This window comes from Asparagus officinalis, chromosome 6 (assembly GCF_001876935.1).
Source record: "Asparagus officinalis chromosome 6, Aspof.V1, whole genome shotgun sequence".
Classification (NCBI taxonomy): Eukaryota; Viridiplantae; Streptophyta; class Magnoliopsida; order Asparagales; family Asparagaceae; genus Asparagus; species Asparagus officinalis.
Window position 1 is genome coordinate 62,674,455 of NC_033799.1, and position 22,963 is coordinate 62,697,417.

The window sequence follows — 22,963 nt, forward strand, 5'->3', positions numbered from 1 at the left end:
GCGGTGGCAGGGCGCTCCGACTTCTTTGCCAGGAGGAAGAGGATGGCGATGCTGCTTTCGCCAAACTTCAGCAAAGGCAGGAGGAGAACGATCGAGCCAGACAGGAGGTAGAGCTCGCTGCTGTTAAGGCAAAAATTGCCAGTTTTAGCCTCTTGAAGTTGATGTAGGGCGTCATTCCCCTTGCTTAACACCTTTTTTTTGCTGATGCTTGAAAACTCTGTACATGTAATTTTGGCCTGGAATGGCCTATTACGCTTTTGTTTATTTATTGCTTTCATGCATAGCCTTTTTCTTTATTTTGTGCATTTGGTCTGTGCTTCGGACTGTTGGTTAGTCCTTGATAGCTACTGTGTTAGATTCGCTTGTGCTGCTTGGTGCCCGAGTTGAGCCAGTTATACCATTTCTCGCAGTGTGGCGAGCCTTCGACGAGTCTGTCTTGGACTTAGTCGCTAGGATTCCCCTCTGCTTTTGGTTGTTCGTAGCGTGAGGTCGGGTTAACTCCGACTTTCGCATTGCAGCTCAAGTGGAACCGAGAGGGCAACACTTAGCTTGAAACAAAGGGCAGTTGCTCGTTCATACGACTAGCTGAAGACCTCAACAATGACTTGCCATTTGGTGAGTTGCTGTTTGAGGGGATAGTTGGGACATGTCGCTTGCCAAGCCGCCTTTGATAATCATCGTCGTCTGTGAGGACGACGATGTAAATGACAAAATTGCCGTGATGTGAGCGACTTTGGTGGGCTCACCATCCTATTGGAGAGGATTGGTAAGTTGATTTTGTCAGAGGTAATAGTTAACATGACAGAATTGTTTTGGTCCCAACTGTAAGAAGGTTGGACCAAATGGCGATCTAGGTCACACTTAGAAACGTTGTTAGTAGCGTCTCGTATAGGGTTTCCCGTCAGAGTATATGAAGTAGGAACAGTTTAGTCTCGTGTACCAGTTAGAGGGAGTGATGACCAGTTTAGACTCATGCATTCATGGGAGTTTGGAGGAAAACTAAGGGTAGTACTTCTTCAAAAACTTACCATTGATAGGCATCATAATGTTGTCGCCGTTCGGTTTAACGAGGCGATAGGCTCCATTCGAATAGACTGTCTCTATCACAAACGGTCCTTCCCCTTTGGGCTAAAATTTACCCTTCTTTTTGGAAGTGAGGATCATCAATTGTCAGACGGCGAGTACCAATTCTCCCTCCTTAAATGATCGACGCTTGACTTTTTTGTCGAAAGCCTTGGCCATTCGGGCTTGATAGAACTCAATGTGTTGTTGAGCTTCCAGTCGCTTCTCATCCAACGCTTCAAGTTCTGCGAGGTGCCTTTGATGATTATCCTCGATCGTCATTCCTGTCGCCAGGGCAACACGGAGGGATGGAATTTGAATCTCCAATGGTAACACGGCTTCACAGCTATATACTAATGAATAGGGTGTGTTGCGGGTCGGTGTACAAACCGTCGTGCGATACGCCTATAATCTCTCACCCAGCTTCTCGTTCTAATCATGCTTGTTGTTAGAAGTCAGCTTGGTTAAGATCTTCATGATTGTTTTGTTGAAGGCCTCAGCCAAGCCGTTCGCCGAAGGGTTGTAGGTCGTGGAGGAAAGGTTCTGTGTCCGGAATTTATCTTAAAACCGGGTGAACGCATGACTAACGAATTGTGTGCCGTTATCATGGATGATACGTCGAGGTACGCCGTATCAGTATATGACATGATATTTAATAAACTTAATCACGTCATTGGTCTTGACTTCTCTTAAGGGGACGACTTCAGCCTATTTAGAGAAGTAGTCGGTGATCGCGAGGATGAAGCGATGACCTCTCGCCGACGGTGGGGATATTGGTCCGACGATGTCCATCCCCCATGCTTCGAAGGGCTAAGATGCCGTTGTCGGGTGTAGGTCTTCAGGAGGTTGATGCAGGTAGTTGGCATGGATTTAGCACGCATGGCAACGTTTTGCGTAAGTAACCGTGTCGCTAACCATCCCAGGCCGGAAGTAGCCTATCCTCCGTAATCGATCCCAAAGCTTGGGTCCGGGCTGGTGAACTCCGCAAGTGCCGTCGTGGGCTTTGCGCAGAGCCTCTCGTTCTTCTATCTTCGAAAGACATCAAAGTAACAAGCCGTCATATGACCTTCGATACAACGCCTTTGTAGTCGAATCGTAGTAGAACCTTGAAGCACGCCGACGGACAGACTCTCGTTCTCTAGTGTCTTCTGGTAGAAAACCGTACAGGATATAATCGATGATCGGGAGACGACAATCTTTTGGGTTGGGCTGATCCAAAAATTGGTGAGTGGCGTTCGCTTCTAGAACATCCCTTAGTCGAAAGAGCCTTCGGCTTGCCACAGTGACCCACTGAGTCGTCTCTAATGGCTGGGCCAAGTTAGCTGCCAAGGATGCAAGGACGTCCGTGTGCGTGTTCTTAGAATGAAGCACATGCTCGATGCGGAAACTTTCAAATGATTCCACCAGTTTGGTGGCTGCTTTGTGGAGCGGGATCAGGTCATCGTTTCTAACTTCGTACTCCCCCGTCATCTGCTTGACAATTAGCTGAGAGTCACCATAGGCTTTAAGATGTCTTATCTCTAACTCTCTTGCCAACTCGAGTCTAATGAGTAGCGCGTTATACTCAGCCACGTTGTTGGTGCATGGCTCCGTTAACGAAAAGGCTCGGGGTAATACGTGATTATGTGGGGAAGTGAGGATCACCCCCACTTATGCAACGATAGATCCGCTCGTGCCGACATGAGATACGCCGTCAAAGAACATCTGCCAAACCTCTGGTGAAGAAGTTGTGTTGACCTCGAGGGGTTCGTCTGGCAAGTCTTCGAATAGGTTGGTCTTCGCCCCTAGCGGATGACTAGCCATAAGATCACAGATAGCCTGTCCTTTGACTGACTTCTGTGGCATGAAGTGGATATCATACTAAGATAGTAAGAGCGCCCATCTAGCCAAACGCCAGTTTAAGACCGCGGGCTGTGTCATGAAGACTCGAATGGGTTCATCTGGGAAATGATGTGGATGGTTTGGCCAACTAGGTAGTGTCGCATCTTTTGGATAGCGAACAACAAGGCTAAACATTCCTTTTCGACCATAGGGTATCATCATTCAGCGCCCTGTAGGGTCCTACTCAGGTAGTAAACACCTTGCTCGTGCCGGCGTCATCGTTTTGTGCCAAGAGAGCACCGAGCGAATGCTCCATAGCCCGTATGTAGATGAGGAATGGCCTTCCTGAGATTGGAGCCGTGAGGATAGGCGGGTTCGAGAGATAGGCTTTGATCTCCTCAAAGAACCATTGGAAAGGCTTGTCCCACACGAAGGAAGTACCCTTCTTTATTAGTTTGGAGAAGGGTTGACATTTGCCCGAAAGATTTAAAATGAACCTTCGGATGTAAGCCAATCGTCCCTGAAGACCCCTTAGTTCCTTAAGATTTCGGGGTGGCTGAAGCTCTGGAATAGCTTGTACCTTATCGGGGTCAATTCAGATTCCTTTTGTCGTTACCACGATCCTAAGGAATTTACCGCTGGACATCCCTAAGAATGACTTCGTAGGATTCATCTTGAGTTGATAAGTCCTCATGAGTTCGAACATCACCCTCAAGTCTTGGAGGTGGTCATCTTTACAGCGACTCTTCACGACCAAGTCGTCCACATAACATTCGATCGTCTTTCATAGATGGTCTCGAAAGATCATGCTCATGGCGCGTTGGTAAGTTGTACCTGCGTTTTTGAGTCTGAAAGGCATGACCATGTAGCAGTATACCCCCATTGGAGTCCTGAATGAAGTGTGTTTTTTATCCTCGGGGTGCATATTGATTTGATTGTATCCTGAGAACCCATCAATGAAGGACATCCTCTCAAACCCACACGTGTTATCAATGATGACGTCCGTGATGGGCAAAGGAAACTCATCTTTAGGGCACGCAGCATTGAGATCCCAGAAGTCAATGCAGATGTGAATCTTACCATTCTTCTTCAGGACTGGAACAATATTAGCGACCCAGTCAGGGTGCTGTTCCTCTCTGATGAAACCGGATTCGATCAGTTTCTTCACTTCGGCCTTGATCGCCTCCATGATCTATGGACGAAACCGCCTCTGCTGCTGTTTGACTGGTTTGGTGTCTGAGCCGATGTTGAGGCGATGCATGGCGACCCATAGATCGAGGCCGGGCATGACCTCGTAATTCCACGCGAAGACATCAATGTATTCTCGTATGAGGGCAATAAGATCTTCTTTCTCCTGAGGAGGTAGACTACTACTGATGAATATGGGCTTGGGATTAGTCTCATCACCCATGTTCACTTGGAGGATTTCGTCTTCGGTCGGTGGTTCACGTTGCTCAAAGCAATTATTCCACTAAGCGTTGACGTGGCGGTCCCATGTCTCGTCATAAAGTGGGACCTGTTCATCCTCTTCCATTTCGGCGGGATCAATCGCAGCCATGTTGACTGTAAGGTTGTCGAACAAATTCCTTACGCTGACGTCTGAGTCTCATGCTGAGGTTGTCGACGATCGATTCCCCGAACGCGCATAGTCGGAGTCCTCGTTGACATAACAGAACAAATCTGATGAGGAAGAGGAGTAGCCTAAACCTCTCCGAGTCCTGTTGAAGTAATTTGAGGGTTTGCCTTTAGGTACGTAAGCAGGTCGGATGACCGTCTTGCGCCCTCGACCGTAATTCAGGCCCTGAGGGTTTGCCTTTAGGTACGTAAGCAGGTCGGATGACCGTCTTGCGCCCTCGACCGTAATTCAGGCCCTCTGGGCGAGTGAGGTCGTACAACATGTTGCTCATCATGCGCTTCGCGATTTGACTGTACTGTGAAAATTAAGGCGCGTGGTCTTCATCTTCAGACTCGTCCCACAATGTGCGCAAAGGGTGATCGATTCGTCCAAAGATAATATCTTTTTGATAGTTATCCCGGGCCGGTATGACGAGTACAGCTTGTGAAGACTTGATCGGCTATGCCTTCGTGACATACGACGAGCATATAGGAAAGTGCAGGGTGTGGTCGTTATAGAGCTTTGACATTAGGTCGTTAGGCGCATCATCCTCGGACGTTGAGTAAGACGACAAATAAACAAAGTTGAACTTCTTATTCAAGATAATCTCCTCCGCCTGAACAGCGTCGGTTACATTGTGACTTTCATAGTTGATTATAATTGATTCGAAGTCATTCAGGACCAGGCTGTCGCCATACTCGAGTTCGCTATCCGCCTCATTGCTGCTCCTGAGTTCCTCGATCGATGGCTCGTCGGGGTCTTGGTACAGCAGAGAGTCCATGAAGTAGTTCTCGACGCCTTTGAAAGGTTGTTTGTTAGCTACTACTGTCTTCACGTGATCATAGTCGTCCATGTATTTTAAACATTGATGTAAGGTAGATGGGACTATCCGGTTACTGTGGATCCATGGTTGTTCCAAGAGCATATTGTAGGATGGCTCAGCGTCGATGACGTAGCAGGTCACCTCTGTCTTCATGTTGCCTATTCGACACTTCAGACGGATCTTACCGATTGGCCGGGTTCCCGTGGCGTTGAAGCCGAAGATAGTTGTGGTAGTCGTGGATAGACGCTTCGAGGGCACCCTAAGGTGTTTGATCAGTTTCAGAGGTACGATGCTTAATGCAGACCCTGGGTCGACCTGGATTCGATCCACTTTCAAGGAACCGACGTACCCTGTGAAGTATAGTGGTCGATCATGGGAGGTGCTTTTGATGAGCATGTCCTCGGGAGTGAAAGTGATGCAAGGGACCCGCCTCTCGGTGGTTTGGCAACACATCGTACATTCCCGCTCCGTGTCTTTTTCCCTCGAGAAGTGGGTGGCGAAGACTTCTGAGTCGGCCAGTGCCTCTTGTAGGGCTTCCCTGGTAGGCCTAGACAACCGCAGGAGGTCATACATAGTAATGCGTGTGGGGATGCTTTTTAGTTACGTGAGCACGTTGAATCAGAAAGGATGATTGCTCGAGCTCGGCCTGTCTGGATCCAGAGGAGCTGCTACTGTTGGCCTCGTGGGAGGTCCTGCCGGGTTCTCCGCCCTCGTAGGGTATTCTTTTGCGAATTCTTTCCCTGCTCTTGTGGCGAGGACGGTGGTTTCCTCCTCGGAGTCCGTGAAGGTAGATAATGCAATCTGGTCTCCATCTGGCACGACGGAGATGGCATTGAAAGGTTTACCCTTGGTCTTCCTTGAGGGCTTTGTAGTCCACTGTTCATCCCTGAGGAGGTCTGGATGGACCCACATCACCTGACCCGATGACAAAGTCTGGGGTACTAAACCTTTCCCTCGTTGATTGTGAGGGTCGTCATTAGTGATTTTCAGGACTGCCTTGGCGATAGAGATCACCCCTGCCGGAGCCTGAACCTCCGGGAGATCTATCCCAAAACTCAAGGTGATCATATTCATGGTCACCTGCTTTTGTATCTTCTCCTTCTTTAGGACTCCTGCATCGTAGAGGGCCTGAAGCTTATCTTTCAGGATGTAACACTTAGAGCTGTGGTGGCCAAGGAATCTGTGATAAGCACAATAATCCGGGTCATTGGTTTTGTTCGCCTCTTCAGGCTTTGTAACCTACGGTAATTTAATTCGATTGCTCTTGAGTAGAGTATCGAAAGTTGTTACCACTTGGTCTTCCTTGAAGTCGTATTGCCGCGGGGGGCGTTGCTCGAATTGTCTGGGCTTCGGTCTTTGAGCAGTTTTGGATGCCGGGGCAGAATCGACGGCTATGATCTCTTTTCCCCTTGTTCGAGGGGGATTCTTTGGCACGGTCGGCTCCACGGCTCCCTTCTTGGGCTGTGGCTCCTCGGCTTCTAGCCTTTTGATCATGTTTTCTACTTGCTCACCCTGACGAACAAGTTCTTTCTAGGTCCGGGTTTCCACCGTGCCGACCTTAGACAGAATGTGGATTGAGAGATTATTACGACACATTTTTATCAGTGTGGATTCGAAAACTTGGTCCCGACAGTGGACCGATCGGTTCCTGAATCTCTTCACGAAGTCATTGACCGACTCTGACTTCCGTTGCTTTTCGGCGAGGAGGGTGGCCATTGACACCTCCGTGTCGTCGTCGAAAAAGCGGGTCAAGAAGAGCCTTTCTACGTCGGCCCATAACTTGATAGAGCCGGGTTCTAACTTGCGGAACCATTCGAATGCTACTCCTTTGAGGGTGCCTATGAATAACCGGGTGAGAATAACGTCATTCCCCGTAAGGAATCCGGTCTACGTCATAAAGTAGTAGATGTACTGTGAGGGTGAGCCTTTACCATCGAACTGCACCAAGCTAATCGGCTTGAACTTCGCTGGGTATGGGATTGTATCCCACTCGACTGGATAGGGTCGGACCACCCCCAGCTTGTTCATGTTCTGTTGGATCTTTAAAGCGTTGAGCTGGCTTTGGAACTCATCGAACCTCTTATCGCGAGCGCTACCTCCAGTATGCGACATTCCTAACGATGTCTTAGAAGAGTAATTGGATTGTGGGCCAACATTATCCTCCGTTTCAGTCATTGGACGATGGGGAGGTATCCACTCCTTACTCCCCATCTGCCGCGGTAAGGTGTGCTGAGCTCTTTTCTTCTTATTCTTCTTGTTCAGAAGCTGCTCCAACATTTCCCTTAAGGAGTCTATGGTCGCCTGTTGTTCTTCAAACTTTTGGGCCACCATCTATTCATGTGTGGGTTCCGCCATGTGTACACTTGCCAGTGCGTCTTGACTTGAGTGCGATGTTTGGGACATGGCTGCTGCTGAGTACACCTCGTCTTTGCCGCCGGAGGGAGATGCAAAGGTTGAGTATTCAAACCCAATGCTCACCCCCGTGCGACTACGGGTACACTGGTATATGCCGCCTTGTCCACATTGAACAAGTGAAGGATTAGGTCCCAGGAAGGAGTCCGAATCTGGAGAACCAGAAAGCACAGCCTTACCCTTGTCCGTCATGTTGATCGTGGCAGATGGGAGCTCCAGATCATCGGCGGCGCGTCCTCTTTGGCGATGACGCCTTCGACAAGAAAGTTTCGATCGAGAAGGCCGTTGAGAGAGCCTCTCGAACACTGAAGGTTTCGTCGTTCCTATACATCAGCAGTCGGTGAGTACTTTTTGGATAAGCCTTTCGTAGTGGCACTGAGGATTCGCCTCATGTATGGTGCGTTTGCGAGTTAGGTAACCCCGGAGGTCTTCTGCGGGTGCTTGGCGACAACCCCCAACATCAGAACAACCGCCCAAATGACCGCACGAGAGAGTTTTTGATGCACTCCCTGGTGTACACTGGGTGGAATGGTTAAGTGTTGGAGTTGGGCGAGTTTGCCTTGGTAGGCGATTCTTCGCGCTTGGGCGAACTCCAGCATGCAGGTGAAACTCAACCCTTTGCTCATGCACGCGAGTTTGTGAGGTATCGCCTACTGCTTTACCTTTGTAGTCAAGGCCCTCTTGTTCGTTACACTTATCCGTCAAGTGACCATGGTGAGGCTCGTCCGCTTTTGAGGGTTCGCCTACTCGGGTAGGTTCGCTCATTTGGGGGTGGTCTATTCGCATCAGGGATGTGACCTGAGAAGCGAAGTCCATCCGAGCGGGCGGTCTCGTCCATCTTGGTTAGCGCGCCTGATTTAGAGAGCCTTCTAGTGCCGGGTGAGTTGCCCTTCGTCTTACACTCTTCGAACCTGGGTGATAGTTCAGGCCATCGTATGAGGCGAAGGCTCGGGCCTCCTGTCGGGCGAGGGCCTTTCATTGTCGCTGGCGAGCTCTTCTGGAGAGAGGAGCGTCCGTGCAGATTGCGGCGGCATGGTCTGTGCCGGAATGAACCATTGTTTCCTCCTGGGCGGGCGTCTGTGAGGGCCGCTTAGCGACCCATCTGGCACCCCGTGCTCTCGACCTCTGGCTTGGCTTTGATCGATTTGGAGGGAGTGGGCTTCCCCGACGTGACTCAGATAGAGTCTTCCAGCACTGAGGCTTTGGCCGTTTGAGGTCGGCCTCTACGCACGACTCTGTGGCGTTTGCGGGACGCCTCACCACCAGAGGAGGAAGAAGACAAGTACTCTTCGTACCTGGCTTGGTCGAACTCGATTTCTAGGGACTCCATAGTTTTCCCAACAGCAACCTCGTCGAACTGAGCTACTACCATTTTGGTTGAAGAAATAGATTCTCCCACTATGGTCGCCATCTTCTGGAGGTGTGAATTTTAATCTTCCGAAATAGGGATTTCATTTGTATTGATAATAATAGCTTATTACAAACTAATGAATCGAAATTATAACAGAAGCGGAGGAAATGCCCTACTTGTTTAACGTGGGGACTTTCGATAGCTATAGGATGCCTCGCTCGATTCTCGCACCGAGTCTGCTTCCCTTGGATGATTCGACCGAGGTTGCTGGTGAGCTTCAATACGTAGTAGAAGCTTGACTCGGTAGAGTTCGAGTCTCCGAGTTTGATGGCGATCAGGGCTCGAAACTAGGAGAAGATGCTACAGTGCAAAGATTATGCAAAGAGCTTATCGTCAACTCCGTTGAGAGTCGAGAGCTAGTGGTTCAGTTAACTGATTGAATTAATCAATTAACTATGAGTGAACCGCTGAACCCCTTCTTCGTGGCCGGAAGAAGTTCTTAAATAGAAGAGAGATGGCGTGGCCACCCCTTGAATCATAGGATATGACCATTTACTGTTGGGAGAGTAATCATGCCTTTGGCTTGTACCATGAGCGGCTGCTTGATGGGCTCGGAGTACTGTACTCCTTCCCTTCATGTTGTGAGGAGTGGGAAAGCCCATCCTTGTATGTGCTATTACGACTGCCAGGCACTAGCTCGGTGAGCTTGTCGATCGCGGGCGGATCCAGCTCTTGACTCGTGCAGGCGAGGTGAGCTTCAACCGTGAGCACGCAGGCGGATTTGGCGACTACATGAATTTGACTGGTCGTTCGTACTATGAGCGGCTACTTGATGGCTTGGAGTACTGTGCTCTCTCCCTTCACATTGTGGGAAGTGGGAAGGCCCATCCCTGTACGCGGCGCAGCGGCTGTCGAGTACACTGTTTGTAGGTGAATTCGGCTCTCGACTCGTGCGGGCAAGTCGAGTAGACAGGTGAATTCCAGTCATCTGGATGATCTTGACTCGTGCGGGCGAGCCGAGTAAACAGGCGAATCTGGATGATTTTGACTCGTGTGGGCGAGCCGATCATATATGCAAATTTGGACGATCTTGACTCGTGCGAGCGAGCCGATCATACAGGCGAATCTGTGATCAACAAATGCGAGCAAATTTGGTAACCGCGCGGTTTGGGTTCACGCTAGTGAGTCAAGCCCATGGGTGAGTTCCAACCTCAATTTGTGCGGGCGACTCCGAGTCGCAGGCGAATTTCACGTAAGTCTGCAAAGGTAATTTTTACCGTCTACAACTCGCAGCCTTAAAAGAGGGGAAATAACGAGCATCAAAGCGTTTGCAAGATCATCTCCACCGCTCCCTGGGGGAGAGTGTTAGGAGTATATAAAAATGCAAGTTAGTACATATAGATATAAAATCATTTATCCTAAACTATATGGAAATTGATATTCAAAAATTCACAACACGAGAATAGGTACATCGAACAAAATAATCCAAACAAGGAAACCCTCATATATACCTCATATCTTAAATTGTGAATCACTAAATATCAATTTCAAATTCTATGAACAAAAATGAATAATAAAGAAATAGCACACTACCGAGCCTTACCCAAAACAAAACATGTTATAATATCTCACACCATACTCGGGTAGTTAGCGCAAAAATAAAAATAAATATATGTCTAAGATACGTCATGTATGATATAATGCAACCTCATATCCTTCACTTGAAATAGGCAACATGGGAGCAAATCACATTCTCAAATACTCTGCAGAGAATAGGCGTATAAGCCCAAAACCCAGAAAACCAACGATGTCTCGGACACCCTGCAGAGAATAGGCATATTAACCTAACCCGGAAATAATGATGCAACATAGAGTGTCGTCTAGCTACAGTCTTATTGTGGGGTATAACCTGACGCACTCTGAGTGTAGTCAAACCGTGGTCTCATTGTGGAAATACCGACTAACCCCACTCACGCATCCACAACTATCGTAAAATTAAACAAACTCAAAATGGTAGATTACACATCTCCAATAACTCGTGTGTGCCCAACATAAATACGTATATACACTCATGGTCACGTGCAAGAATCTACGTACAACTCATACTTTGTGGTCGTGATCAAACAAACATAGGAAACACATCATATACAATCAGCCATACATTTGTTGACAGAAGCATGCCATCGGTTGACCGACGACGACGTGCACAAATGAGCACACGTGACCGAGCCTGGATCGGTCAACCAACATCCTTCGTTCGGTCGACTGACCAGAGCCAAAACTGAGGGTGAAACTTTCAGGTTTAGGTTTTATTCTACAAATCATCAAATTGGGACTTTTACATAAAAAAATAAATTTAGTCTTGTTTAATGTGCTTAGGGATCAGATAACTACATGAAACTCAATTATCAAGCTTTAGTGATTTCTATTAACCCTAACATAATTACGTTCATAAGAATCATCATGAAAAAACCAAAAATCTCAACAAAATCTCATGTGAAACTTATTTCAGAACTTGAATCCAAATAAAAAAATCTGTCTTATAACTTTCTAAAACAAAAAGTTCAAATCTTTATATCTTATAGTTTAAAAGAGCAATCTTTATACCTAAACTAGGTTTTAAAGTCCAATAAAACCAAGTAAAACCAAATAAAAGCCATATAAAAATGGGGATGGGATTAGAAGCGATGAAACTCGCCTCAAAAACATGCTAAATTCCCTAAAAAACCAAGAGAACAGATTCTCCTTCGCCAAATGCCAATAATCTCACCCTCTTCTCGGTATTTGCTTCACAAAGCTCTTCAAAATCACCAAAATAAATTCTACGGTTTGCTGAGGTGTGAGGGTGGCTAGAAATCAATGTTGGATGTGATGAAATACTGGAGGACATCGCGTATAACATATATATATACATATACAAACAAACCCGGACCGAAACTAAAACCTACATGGATTCTGAATGCCCGTCGGTCGATTGATCACTTGGCATCAGTCAACCGGCCAGCTTCTATCGGTCAACTGATGCCAAAGGATCAGTCGACCGACCAGAAATAATTTTCAGCCTACAGGTTTGTGCACACATGAATGTTTACACTATTATATGTGTATATATATACTTAAATCGATCTCTAATCGATTTCAAACATACTCATTCATCAATAAATAATATTTATCATAATATAACTCATTTATTACTATTTAAAATTTATAGGGTTTTACATTCACCGCCTCCCTGCCAAAAGAATTTTGTCCTCCAAATTTTACAATCGTATTTTAGAGATTAATAATACAAGAAAAGCACATTGAGGGGATAATCCAAACAAGAAAACCCTCATATACACATCTCGTATCATTAATCTCCATATATAAATCACAAGCAATATTTACACTTAACAATCTAGAATATAAATACTCCCACTTAACCCCTAATTAAACAGAACTAGTACGCCGGGTGAAAAATCAAAACAAAGATCCACCATATATATACCATATGTTTCGAGTGATTAGGAGCTAAGTGTTAATGCCCAAATTCTAGCATTAAGTATAAATGTGGCTATATAGATAAATACTAACACAAACAATACCATGGCTAACATTATACCTACTCAAACAAGTATGGGTAGTCGCGACACATATCCTCCTCACGTTCTCAAGAAGCCTCCTCAACTTCTTTCCAGTTCCACTGGACTTTAACTAAAAGGATCACCTTATTTCTAAGTCTCTTGTCCTCTTTGGCAAGAATGCAAACTGGAATCTCAATGGTGGTCAAATTAGCCTGAAGCTCTAAGTCTAGTGTGTCAAACACCCTCTGCTGCTTCTCGTCACGTAAGTGCTTCTTAAGCATCAAAACATAAAAAATATCATGTACACTTGACATCGATGCTGGAAGATCTTGCCCGTACAAAACAGCTCCAACACACTCAATAATCCTAAATGGTCCTATGTATCTCAGGGCAAGCTTTCCCCATCTACCAAACCGGTGGACACCCTTCATCGGAGATACTTTCAATAAAACATAGTTCCCAATCTGAAACTCCAATGGTCGTCGCCTCTGATTCGGACAACTCTTCTGTCGACTTTGAGCCATAATAATACACTCTCGAATAAATGCTAACTTCTCCGTAGTTTGCCTCATGAGCTCTGGACTAAGTAATAACCTGTCCTCTGGCTCTGCCCAACAAATCAGGGATCTACAAGGCCTCCCATACAAAGCTTCATAAGGAGCCATACCTATTGTCGATTGATAACTATTATTGTAGGCAAACTCGATCAATGGAATATGATCCTCCTAGCTTTCCTAGAAAATCTATAACGTATGTTCACAACATGTCCTCTAAAACTTGGTTGACCCTCTCTGTTTGGCCATTTGTTTGCGGGTGGAAAACACTACTATATGATAGCTGACCGCCGAAAGAATTCTTGAAGCTCTTCTAGAAATGTGAAGTAAAAACTGATCCTTGATATGATACAATAGTCTATGGAACTCCGTTTTGTCTCACAATCTCCCAGATGAAGATCCTTGTATAAGTCTCTACCGTGTATGTCATTTTAACTGGCAAGAAATACACCAACTTCGTCATCGATCTACAATCATCCAAATTAAAACGTTCCCTCTCTTAGATCTCGGCAAGCCCACAATGAAATCCATCAAGATATCTTTCCACTTCCACTCAAGAATGGGTAAAGGTTGTAGGGTTCCTGTGGGTCTCTAATGTTCTTCCTTCACTTACTGATAGGTAAAACATTTTGATACATACTCTGCGATATCCCTATGCATGCCGCTCCACCAAAAATGTCTCTTTAGGTCCTTCTACATTTTGGTTGTGCCTGAATGCACCGCGTACCTGGTGTGATGTGCCTCATCAAATAATTCCTTCTTCAACTGAGGAATATCCGGCACCACTAGTCGGCCTTTCATTCGAATGCCCTTTCTGATTCGATGGTCTAATCCGCCTTGGGCTCTTTTGAAATCTCCCCCTTTCGGATTCAAATTCAAGAGTCCTCCAGCTAAGCACAAACCACTCTATCAATCCACAATAGCTGTACGACTAAAGCTCCAAAAAATACGTTGCTCCTACCAATCTTCGGCCTAAAGTCAAATTGACTAAGAGTAAGAAGATCTTGTTACAAAGAGCACCTCAAAGATGCAAGCCCGTGATGATACTTCCAACTCAACGCGTCTGCTACAATGTTCACCTTTCCCGGATGATACTGAAGTACGAACTCATAATTCTTGATGAACTCTATCATCATTGTCTCTAGTTAAGTTTCTTTTAGGAGAAAAGATACTTTAGACTCTGATCGTCTATGAGCAGTTTGAATTGAACTCCAAAAAGAAAATGCCTCCACGTCTTTTGTGCGAAGACCACTGCTGCCAACTATAAGTCATGTGTGGGATAATTCTTCTTGTGAGTCCTCAAATATTGCGAGATATAAGCTACTACTCTCTGGGTCTGCATCAAAATGACTCCTAGACCCAATAACGATGCATCCGTGTAGACAACAAAAGTCTTGTCACTACTCGGGATGATCAACATTAGTGTTGTAGTCATCTTGGTCTTCAAGGTCTCAAAGGCTTTCTGAGACTCTGGCCCCCAAACAAACTAAACACCCTTCTTTATAAGGCATGTCAGTGGAGTTGCAATCTTTGAAATGTCCTGGATGAACTTCTTGTAATAACCAGCCAGACCTAAAAAGCTATGAATCTCTATAACAATCTTTGACGGCTCCTAATCAAGAACTGCTTCCACCTTGGCTAGATCAACTGCAATGCCCTCCTTGATGATGAGATTGCCCAAAAATTTGACCTCCAAAAGCCAAAATTCACAGTTACTAGACTTAGCATACAACTGGTGCTCCCGCAAAGTCTGTAATGCTACTCGAAGATGGTCGACCCAAATAGCATGATGATCACAAACCAGTCCAAATATGAATGGAAAACCAGGTTTCCTCAAATCCATGAATACTGTGGGTGCATTGGTCAGCCCAAATAGCATGACGAGGAACTCAAATGACCCACATCGAGTCAGGAAACCAATCTTAGGAATATCCATCTCCCGAACCCACAACTGATGATAGCCAGATTGAAGATCACTCTTCGAAAAACACTATGCTCCCTGTAATTGGTCGAATAAGTCATCAATCCTCGGTAGTAGGTACCTGTTCTAGATGGTGACCTTATTGAATTTGTGATAATTGATACATAATCGAAGGCTACCGTTCTTCTTCTTCACAAAAGGAACGATGCTCCCCACGAAGAATGAATCCGACGAATAAAACCTTGGCAATGAGCTCCTCTAACTGAATCTGTAGCTATCTCATCTCAACAAGTGCCATACAATAAGGTGCACAGGAGATCAGTGTTGTGCTCGGTTGCAACTCAAAGTAAGAACTCAACCTCTCTCGTTGGAGGCAATCCACGTATGTCTTGAAAGACATCCTGATACTCTAAGACAACTCTGGTCTCACACAAATCAGCACTCTGATCTCGAAACAACACCTCCTCGACGTACGCCAAAAATGACTCCACAAACTAGTTACCCTGTGAGGTTGCTACAACTAACTCAGACCTATCATATGCTCACAAACTAACTATTTTTGCAAAACAGTCAATACTAACATGGTAGAAAGATAGCCAATCCATACCAAGAATCACATCAACCTCGGATATACACAAGACAATCAAATCGACTACGAACACAGACTCGTCTAAGCTGACGACGCATCTCCTACAAATGCTCTCTAGAATCTACACTTCACCTAGAGGGGTGGAAACTGACAAATGAATATCTAAAGGCTATGCTATAAGCTGAAGTCTAATAATGAAAGTGTAGGCGATAAAAGAATGTGAAGCTCCTCAATTAAAAAGAATACGGGTTGGGAAGGATTTTACAAGGAATGTACCTTCTACCACGACCCCACTCGCACCATGATCACACAGTATGACTGTATACACTCTCCCTAAAGTTGCGAACTGCTGTGCTTAAGGCTCTATGGTATACAGGACTATTTGTCCCTGAGGAATATCCTGGATAGCTCACACCTGCCCTTTTATCCTCGGGATTGCTGGCGGTGCCTCAAGTCTCAACTGCTGGCTCTAGCCTCGACACTGTCCTTAATTTTACTACTGTTGACCCTGATTCTTGCCATGCTGGCCTCCTACTACCACACTATGATACTCTGTAGCTATGTGTCCAAACTTGTGGCAGCGAAAACAAGTGCCCTAAAATCTGTGCTCTACGGCGCCCTCTGATCCTGATGCGGCCCCTTCTTACAATGACCTTGTTGCTGCTGTTGTGAACCCTTGCCATGCTGCTATTGGGGTCCTCTGGATCCTAAAAATTGTCTCTTACTCTTGCCCTTGTATCTGAATTGTCCTTCTCTAGCATTCCCTTCTTTCCCCTTTTGGAACATGGCTGTCTCGGTCTCCTGTGATATAGCGCCATCGGCTACCTCCCGCTTTAGAGCTTCCATCCTTGCTCTTCTAGAACATAACAGTTTCGGTCTCCTAAGATACAGCGGCATTGGCAACCTCCCACACTAAATGAAAATGCCGAGACACTAAATATAGGCATAGGCTAGGGCGAAGTCCCATAAAAAACATTTAAGCCTAACACTCCCCAGTCTACCATATGCCCATAAACCTGAGCAATCCCACAAACTTGCTCTCATAGTCAGCTATAGACATGTCTCCCTGCTCCAACCGAGCTAGCTCCAACTCCTTCCGGAATTTCACCGCTGATGATACTGCTCATCGAAGAAATAGATGAAGTCCTCCCAAGTAAGTGTCAAGAGCTTCTCCAGAGTGAACTAAAGTCGATACTACACTCTGGCATCACCCTTAAGGCTGAAAGCTGCTAGCCTATGCTTCTGGACTGAATCGACGCCAACCATATCTAGAATACTTCCTACATCTTTCTTCCACTTATGAGTTGCAAGTGAGTCCGATGTGCCCTGAAACTCTGGCACCCTCATCTTCTGGTACCTCTCCACAAAACAGAGCCAAGCCTCCTACTTGGTAGCCCTATCTACAGCTACTGGTGGTGGTGTAACCCCTAGTGTCACCTTTGTAATGGGCTCAGCTAGCATAACTGGTGGAACCATATGTGGTGGTGTCGCTGGTGGAACTTGTTGCGCCATCTACTCCATAATCACTGCTTATCGGGCTGCAAGTAGTGCTATGAGGTCAATCAAGTACTACGGAGCCTGTTGCGGCTCAAGCTCTGAATCAGCTTGTGTAGCTCCCTCAGTACGGGATCCTCTGACCGCGTCCTAATCCTGACATCTAAAATTTTAGGAGGAGAGCTTATAAGACACAGTAAATGAGACTTCAATCAAAATAACATAACATATAAAAATGGTAAATTGTATCACATATCATTCACGTAAATACTTTTTAATCTAAGTAAGATAGTTATCATAAAAAAATTCATAATTTTTGAGTTATACGTATAACCCTCACTCAATCTAGGAATTCCTAGCGGACTCTATACATGAATCATAAGAAACTCTTTCCTAGCTCTACAAATTGACACAAGATTATCCTAAGAATGTTGGAACTAGAGTTCTGATACCAACTGTGACGCCCCTGGTTTCACACAAGGCTACAGTCCAAGGTGAACCTAAGGATATCAAACCTTCATGCACCCACACTATGGAACAACACATTTCACCATCATAGTAATATTTCTCTAGTGGAATCAAATACAAGAAATGCATGTATAGAGCAGATAAAATAAGATAAAAATGCAATGAACATGATAAAGGAAATGAGAGATCCAAATAATCATAATCATGTTGCAACTGAATGAAATGAAGTACAACTAATCTAGATTAAATGTGAAATATCTTAATACATAGAATCAAATAAAATAGTACTAAGGCACTCAGCCTTTACTAAATGAAATACAACTATAAAGTCTAGAAATGAACAATATCTAATGTGGAGGACAAATAAACTACTACTAATAATATCTAATGGTGAACTAAATTGAGTCTCCATCAACCCGCGACTCTCTGTGTGCCTAACTCGCAGGCTGGAAAGAGGGGGAAACAACGAGCATCAAAGCACTTACGAGATCATCTCCACCACTCTCAGGGGGAGGAGGTTAGGAAGGAGTATATAAAAATACAAGATAGTACATATAGATATAAAATCATCTATCCTAAACTATATGGAAATTGATATTTAGAAATTCACAACACGAAAATAGGTACGTCGAGCGAAATAATCCAAGCAAGGAAAATCTCATGTATATACCTCATATCTCAAATTGTGAATCGCTAAATATCAATTCCAAATTTTGTGAAAAAAATAAATAATAAAGAAATAGCACACTACCGAGCCTCACCCAAAATGAATCATGTTATAATATCTCACACCACCTTCGGGTAGTTGGCCTAGTAACAAAAATAAATATCTGTCTAAGATACCTCATGTATGATATAATGCAGCCTCATATCCTACTCTTGAAATAGGCAACATAGAAGAAAATCACAATCTTAAATACTTTGCGGGAAATAGGCGTATCAGACCAAAATCGGAAAACCAATAATGTCTCGGACACCCTGCGGAGAATAGACATATCAACCTAACCCGAAAATAATGATGCAACATAAAGTGTCGTCCAGCCACGGTCTCATTGTGGGGTATAAACTGACGCACTCTGAGTGTAGTCCAACTAAGTTCTCATTACGGGAATACCGACTAACCCCACTCATGCATCTATAACAAATGTAAAATGAAACAAACTCAAAATGGTAGATTACACACCTCTAATAACTCGTGTGTGCCCAATCCAAATACGTATATACACTCATGGTCACGTGCATATGAATCTACGTGCAACTCATACTTTGTGGTCGCAATCAAACAAACACGGGAAACACATCTGATACGAGTCGTCGTGCGAGCACCTTTGATCGCGGAATTATCAAAGGTGAGTTTAAGAAAAAGAACAGCAAACACACCAAACAATTCAATTGGTGAAAAAAATACATTCTCTAGATTATGAGTAATAAAAGATTACAAATCTCTCTCTCTCAAAATCTCACTAGAAAAAAGAACATCTCTATTCTCTCTAAAACCCTAATCTCTTGATTAGAATCTTCAATCTGATCAAAACGTATCTTTTCTGATCAACAACTGATGTTTAGAAACCCAAACAATCTTTATTTACAGAGTACACAATGTGGATGACAAACTTGTAAATAATCAAGCCAAATACAATCAGGATTCGTCTCAAAACATAGTCCCAATCGGCCTAGGAAATCCCAGAAAACCCGATCCAGTCGACTGACACACATGTCGCGATCGACTGGCCAGAGGGTTGTTTCAAACCCTGCAGGCAGAACCACATCTGGTCGACCGACCAGTGTGTCACGATCGCCCAGCCATAGAACTCATTCCTCACCCTGTAGTGTGCACGAATCCGATCGACCGGCCAGAGCCTGAGCGCCAGTTCCCTGATTTTGTTGTCTTCTTGCTTATGACTTCTTTCGCCGCCACCAATAGATTCATCCACGGCTCTATTCTCAAGATACCATGAGAATTGTCTATCCTCAAGCTTCCATGAGGATCGCTAAGTTCCCAAAACAGAGAAGAAGATACACCCGTATCAACATCATATACAACCAGCCATACATTGGTCGACCCAAGCATGCCATCGGTTGACTGGTGTCGACCTGCACAAACGTGCATACATGACCTAGCCTGAATCGATCGACCGACATCCTTTGTTCGGTCGACTGACCAAAGCTAAAACCGAGGGTTAAAATTTCAGGTTCAGGTTTTCATCTCAAATCATCAAATCGGGATTTTTACATAAAAATATATATATTTAGTCTTGTTTAATGTGATTCGGGTTCAGTTAACTACATGAAACTTAATTATCAAGCTTGGCTGACTTCTATTAACCCTAATATAATTATGTTCGTAAGAATCATCGTGAAAAAACCATAACTCTCAATAAAATCTCATGTTAAACTTATTTCAGAACTTGAATCCAAATAAAAAAAAACCCCGTTTTATAACTTTCTGAAACAAAAAGATCAAATCTTTGTATCTTATAGTTAAAAGAGTAATCTTTATACTTAAACTAGGTTTTAAAGTCCAATAAAACCAAGTAAAACCAAATAAAATCCATGTAAAAATAGGGATGGGATTGGGAAGATGAAACTCTCCTCAAGAACGTGCTGAATTCCCCAAAAATGCAAGAGAACAGATTCTCCTTCGCCAAACATCGACGATCTCACCCTCTTATCAGTATTTGCTTAACAAAGCTCTTTCAAATCACCAAAATTAATTCTAGGGTTTGCTGAGGGGAGAGGGTGGCTAGAAATCATCATGGGAGGTGATGAAATACAGGAGGTTATCGGGTATAACATATATATACGTGTACAAACAAACCCGACCCAAAATCAAAACCTACCTGGATTCTGAATGGCCGTCAGTCGGCTGATCACTTGGCATTAGTCGACCTGACAGCTCCTATTAGTCAACTGATGCTAAGTAATCAGTCGACTGGCCAAAAATAATTTCCAGCCTACAGGTTTGTGCCTACATGCATGTTTACACTATTATATATGTATATATATATATACTTAAATCAATCTCTAATCAAATTCAAACATACTCATTCATCAATAAATAATATTTATCATAATATAACTCATTTATTAATATTTACCATAGTATTTTCAAAATTTATGGAGTTTTACACTATTATATGCATGCAACTATGACGCCCCTGGTTTCACACAAGGCTGCAGTGCATGGTGAACCTAAGGATGTTAAAACTGCCATGCACCCACACCATGGAAAAACACATTTTATCAACAGAATAATATCTCTCTAGTGGAATCAAACAAAAAGAAGTGTAGGTACAAGAAGATGAAATAAAGGTAATAATGCAATGAACATGATAAAGGAAAGAGATATCCAAATAAACATAATCATGTTCCAACTGAATAAAAGAGAGTACAACTGAAGATTGAAACAAATATGAATTATCTTAATACATAGAGTCAAATGAAAACAATACTAATGCACTCGGCCTTCCAAAATGAAATACATCTCTAATGTCCGAAATTAGACAATAACTACTATGGAGCACTAATAACTACTAATAATATATGACAGTGAGCTAAATTGCATCTCCATCAACTTGCAACTCTCTATACACCTGACTTGTTACCTGAAAAGAGGGGAAACAAAGAGCGTCAAAGCGCTAATGAGATCATCTCCACTGCTCCCAGGGGGAAGGGGGTTAGGAGTATAAAAATACTAGTTAATACATATAGATATATAAATCATCTATCCTAAACTAAGTGGAAATTGATATTTAGAAATCCACAACACAAGAATGGATATGTCGAGCGAAATAATCCAAAGAAGGAAACCCTCATGTATATACCTCATATCTTAAATTATGAATCACTAAATACCAACTTCAAAGTCCTATGAATAAAAGAGTAAATAAAAGCAATACAATTCTAAACATCATCCAATACAAGTCATGTACAAATATCTCACACTACCCTTGGGTAGGTGGCGCAGTCACAAGAATAAACATCCAGTAAAATGAAGCTCGCATAGAATATGTCGTGTATGACAACCACAGTCTTATACCCTACTCTCGGGTAAATAATATGGGGGCATGAATACAATCTATGTGATTCTCTATCAAAAAATAATAATGCTGAGTAAGGCTCTCACAATATCCTGTGGCATCACCTACCTTACTCAATTGCCCTGCGAAAATAGACATATCACCCTAATTCGGAAAACAATGATGCACAATGGAATATAGTCTACTGCAGTCTCATTGCAGTATACCAACTAGCCACCCTGAGTGTAGTCTATCGCGGTCTCATTGCGGTATACCAACTAATCCACTCAAACATCCAAACTATCATGAAATACAATCTACATCACTTTCTATCATGATAAACTCAAAATATAGATTACACACCTCCTAATGCTCGTGCGTGCTCAAATCCGGTGCGTGTACTCTCATAAATTACGCACGTGAATCGACGTGCGACTCATATTTCATGTTCGTAATCAAATGTACATGACAAAGAAACAAATTCACGAAAATAATACTGATCAATCGACCAATACCTACATCAATCGACTGGTGGCGACGTGCACAAACCATGCACGCAAACATGCATTAAGAGGTCACCGATGCACCTTGTCGGTCGACTAGCCAGATCCAAACTGAAGGGCAATGAGATGGTTTCGGTCAACTAATCTTGTCGAACGGTCGACCGACGCTGATGACACATTCAGGTTCAGGTTACAAGTTTTTTTTACAAGCATCCAAAAGAAAATTTTCCCAGACCAAATTTTCCTAGAATAAACACATGTATGAAAACTTATTTAATGTGATTAAGGGTTCATATTGCTACATGGAAACATAAATATCAAATTCTAAGGTAAAATAAAAACTTTAACATGGTTACATGTGTAAATTCATCATAAAAATAATTAAATTTAACAAAACTCATGTTAGATCAAGATTAAAACTTAAACCCAACTCTGAGAAACTGTTTCCTGCCTTTATAAAACAAAAGATCAAATCTTTATATTATGTAGTTTAAAAGAGTGATCTTTATACATAAACTAGGTTTTGAAGATCCGATAAAACCAAATAAAACCAAATAAAATCAATTAAAAATAGGTGATGTGTTTGGAGGAGATGAAACTCGCCTCAAACGTGTTGAACTCCCTAAATATGCAAGAAACATGATCCTCCTTTGTTAAAAAGCACATGATCACGCCCTCCTATTGATTTTGATTCTCAAAGCTCTCAAAATTCACCAAAATAAGTTCTAGAGTTTTGAGGGGAGAGAGTGGCTGCTGCTAGTGTTCTGA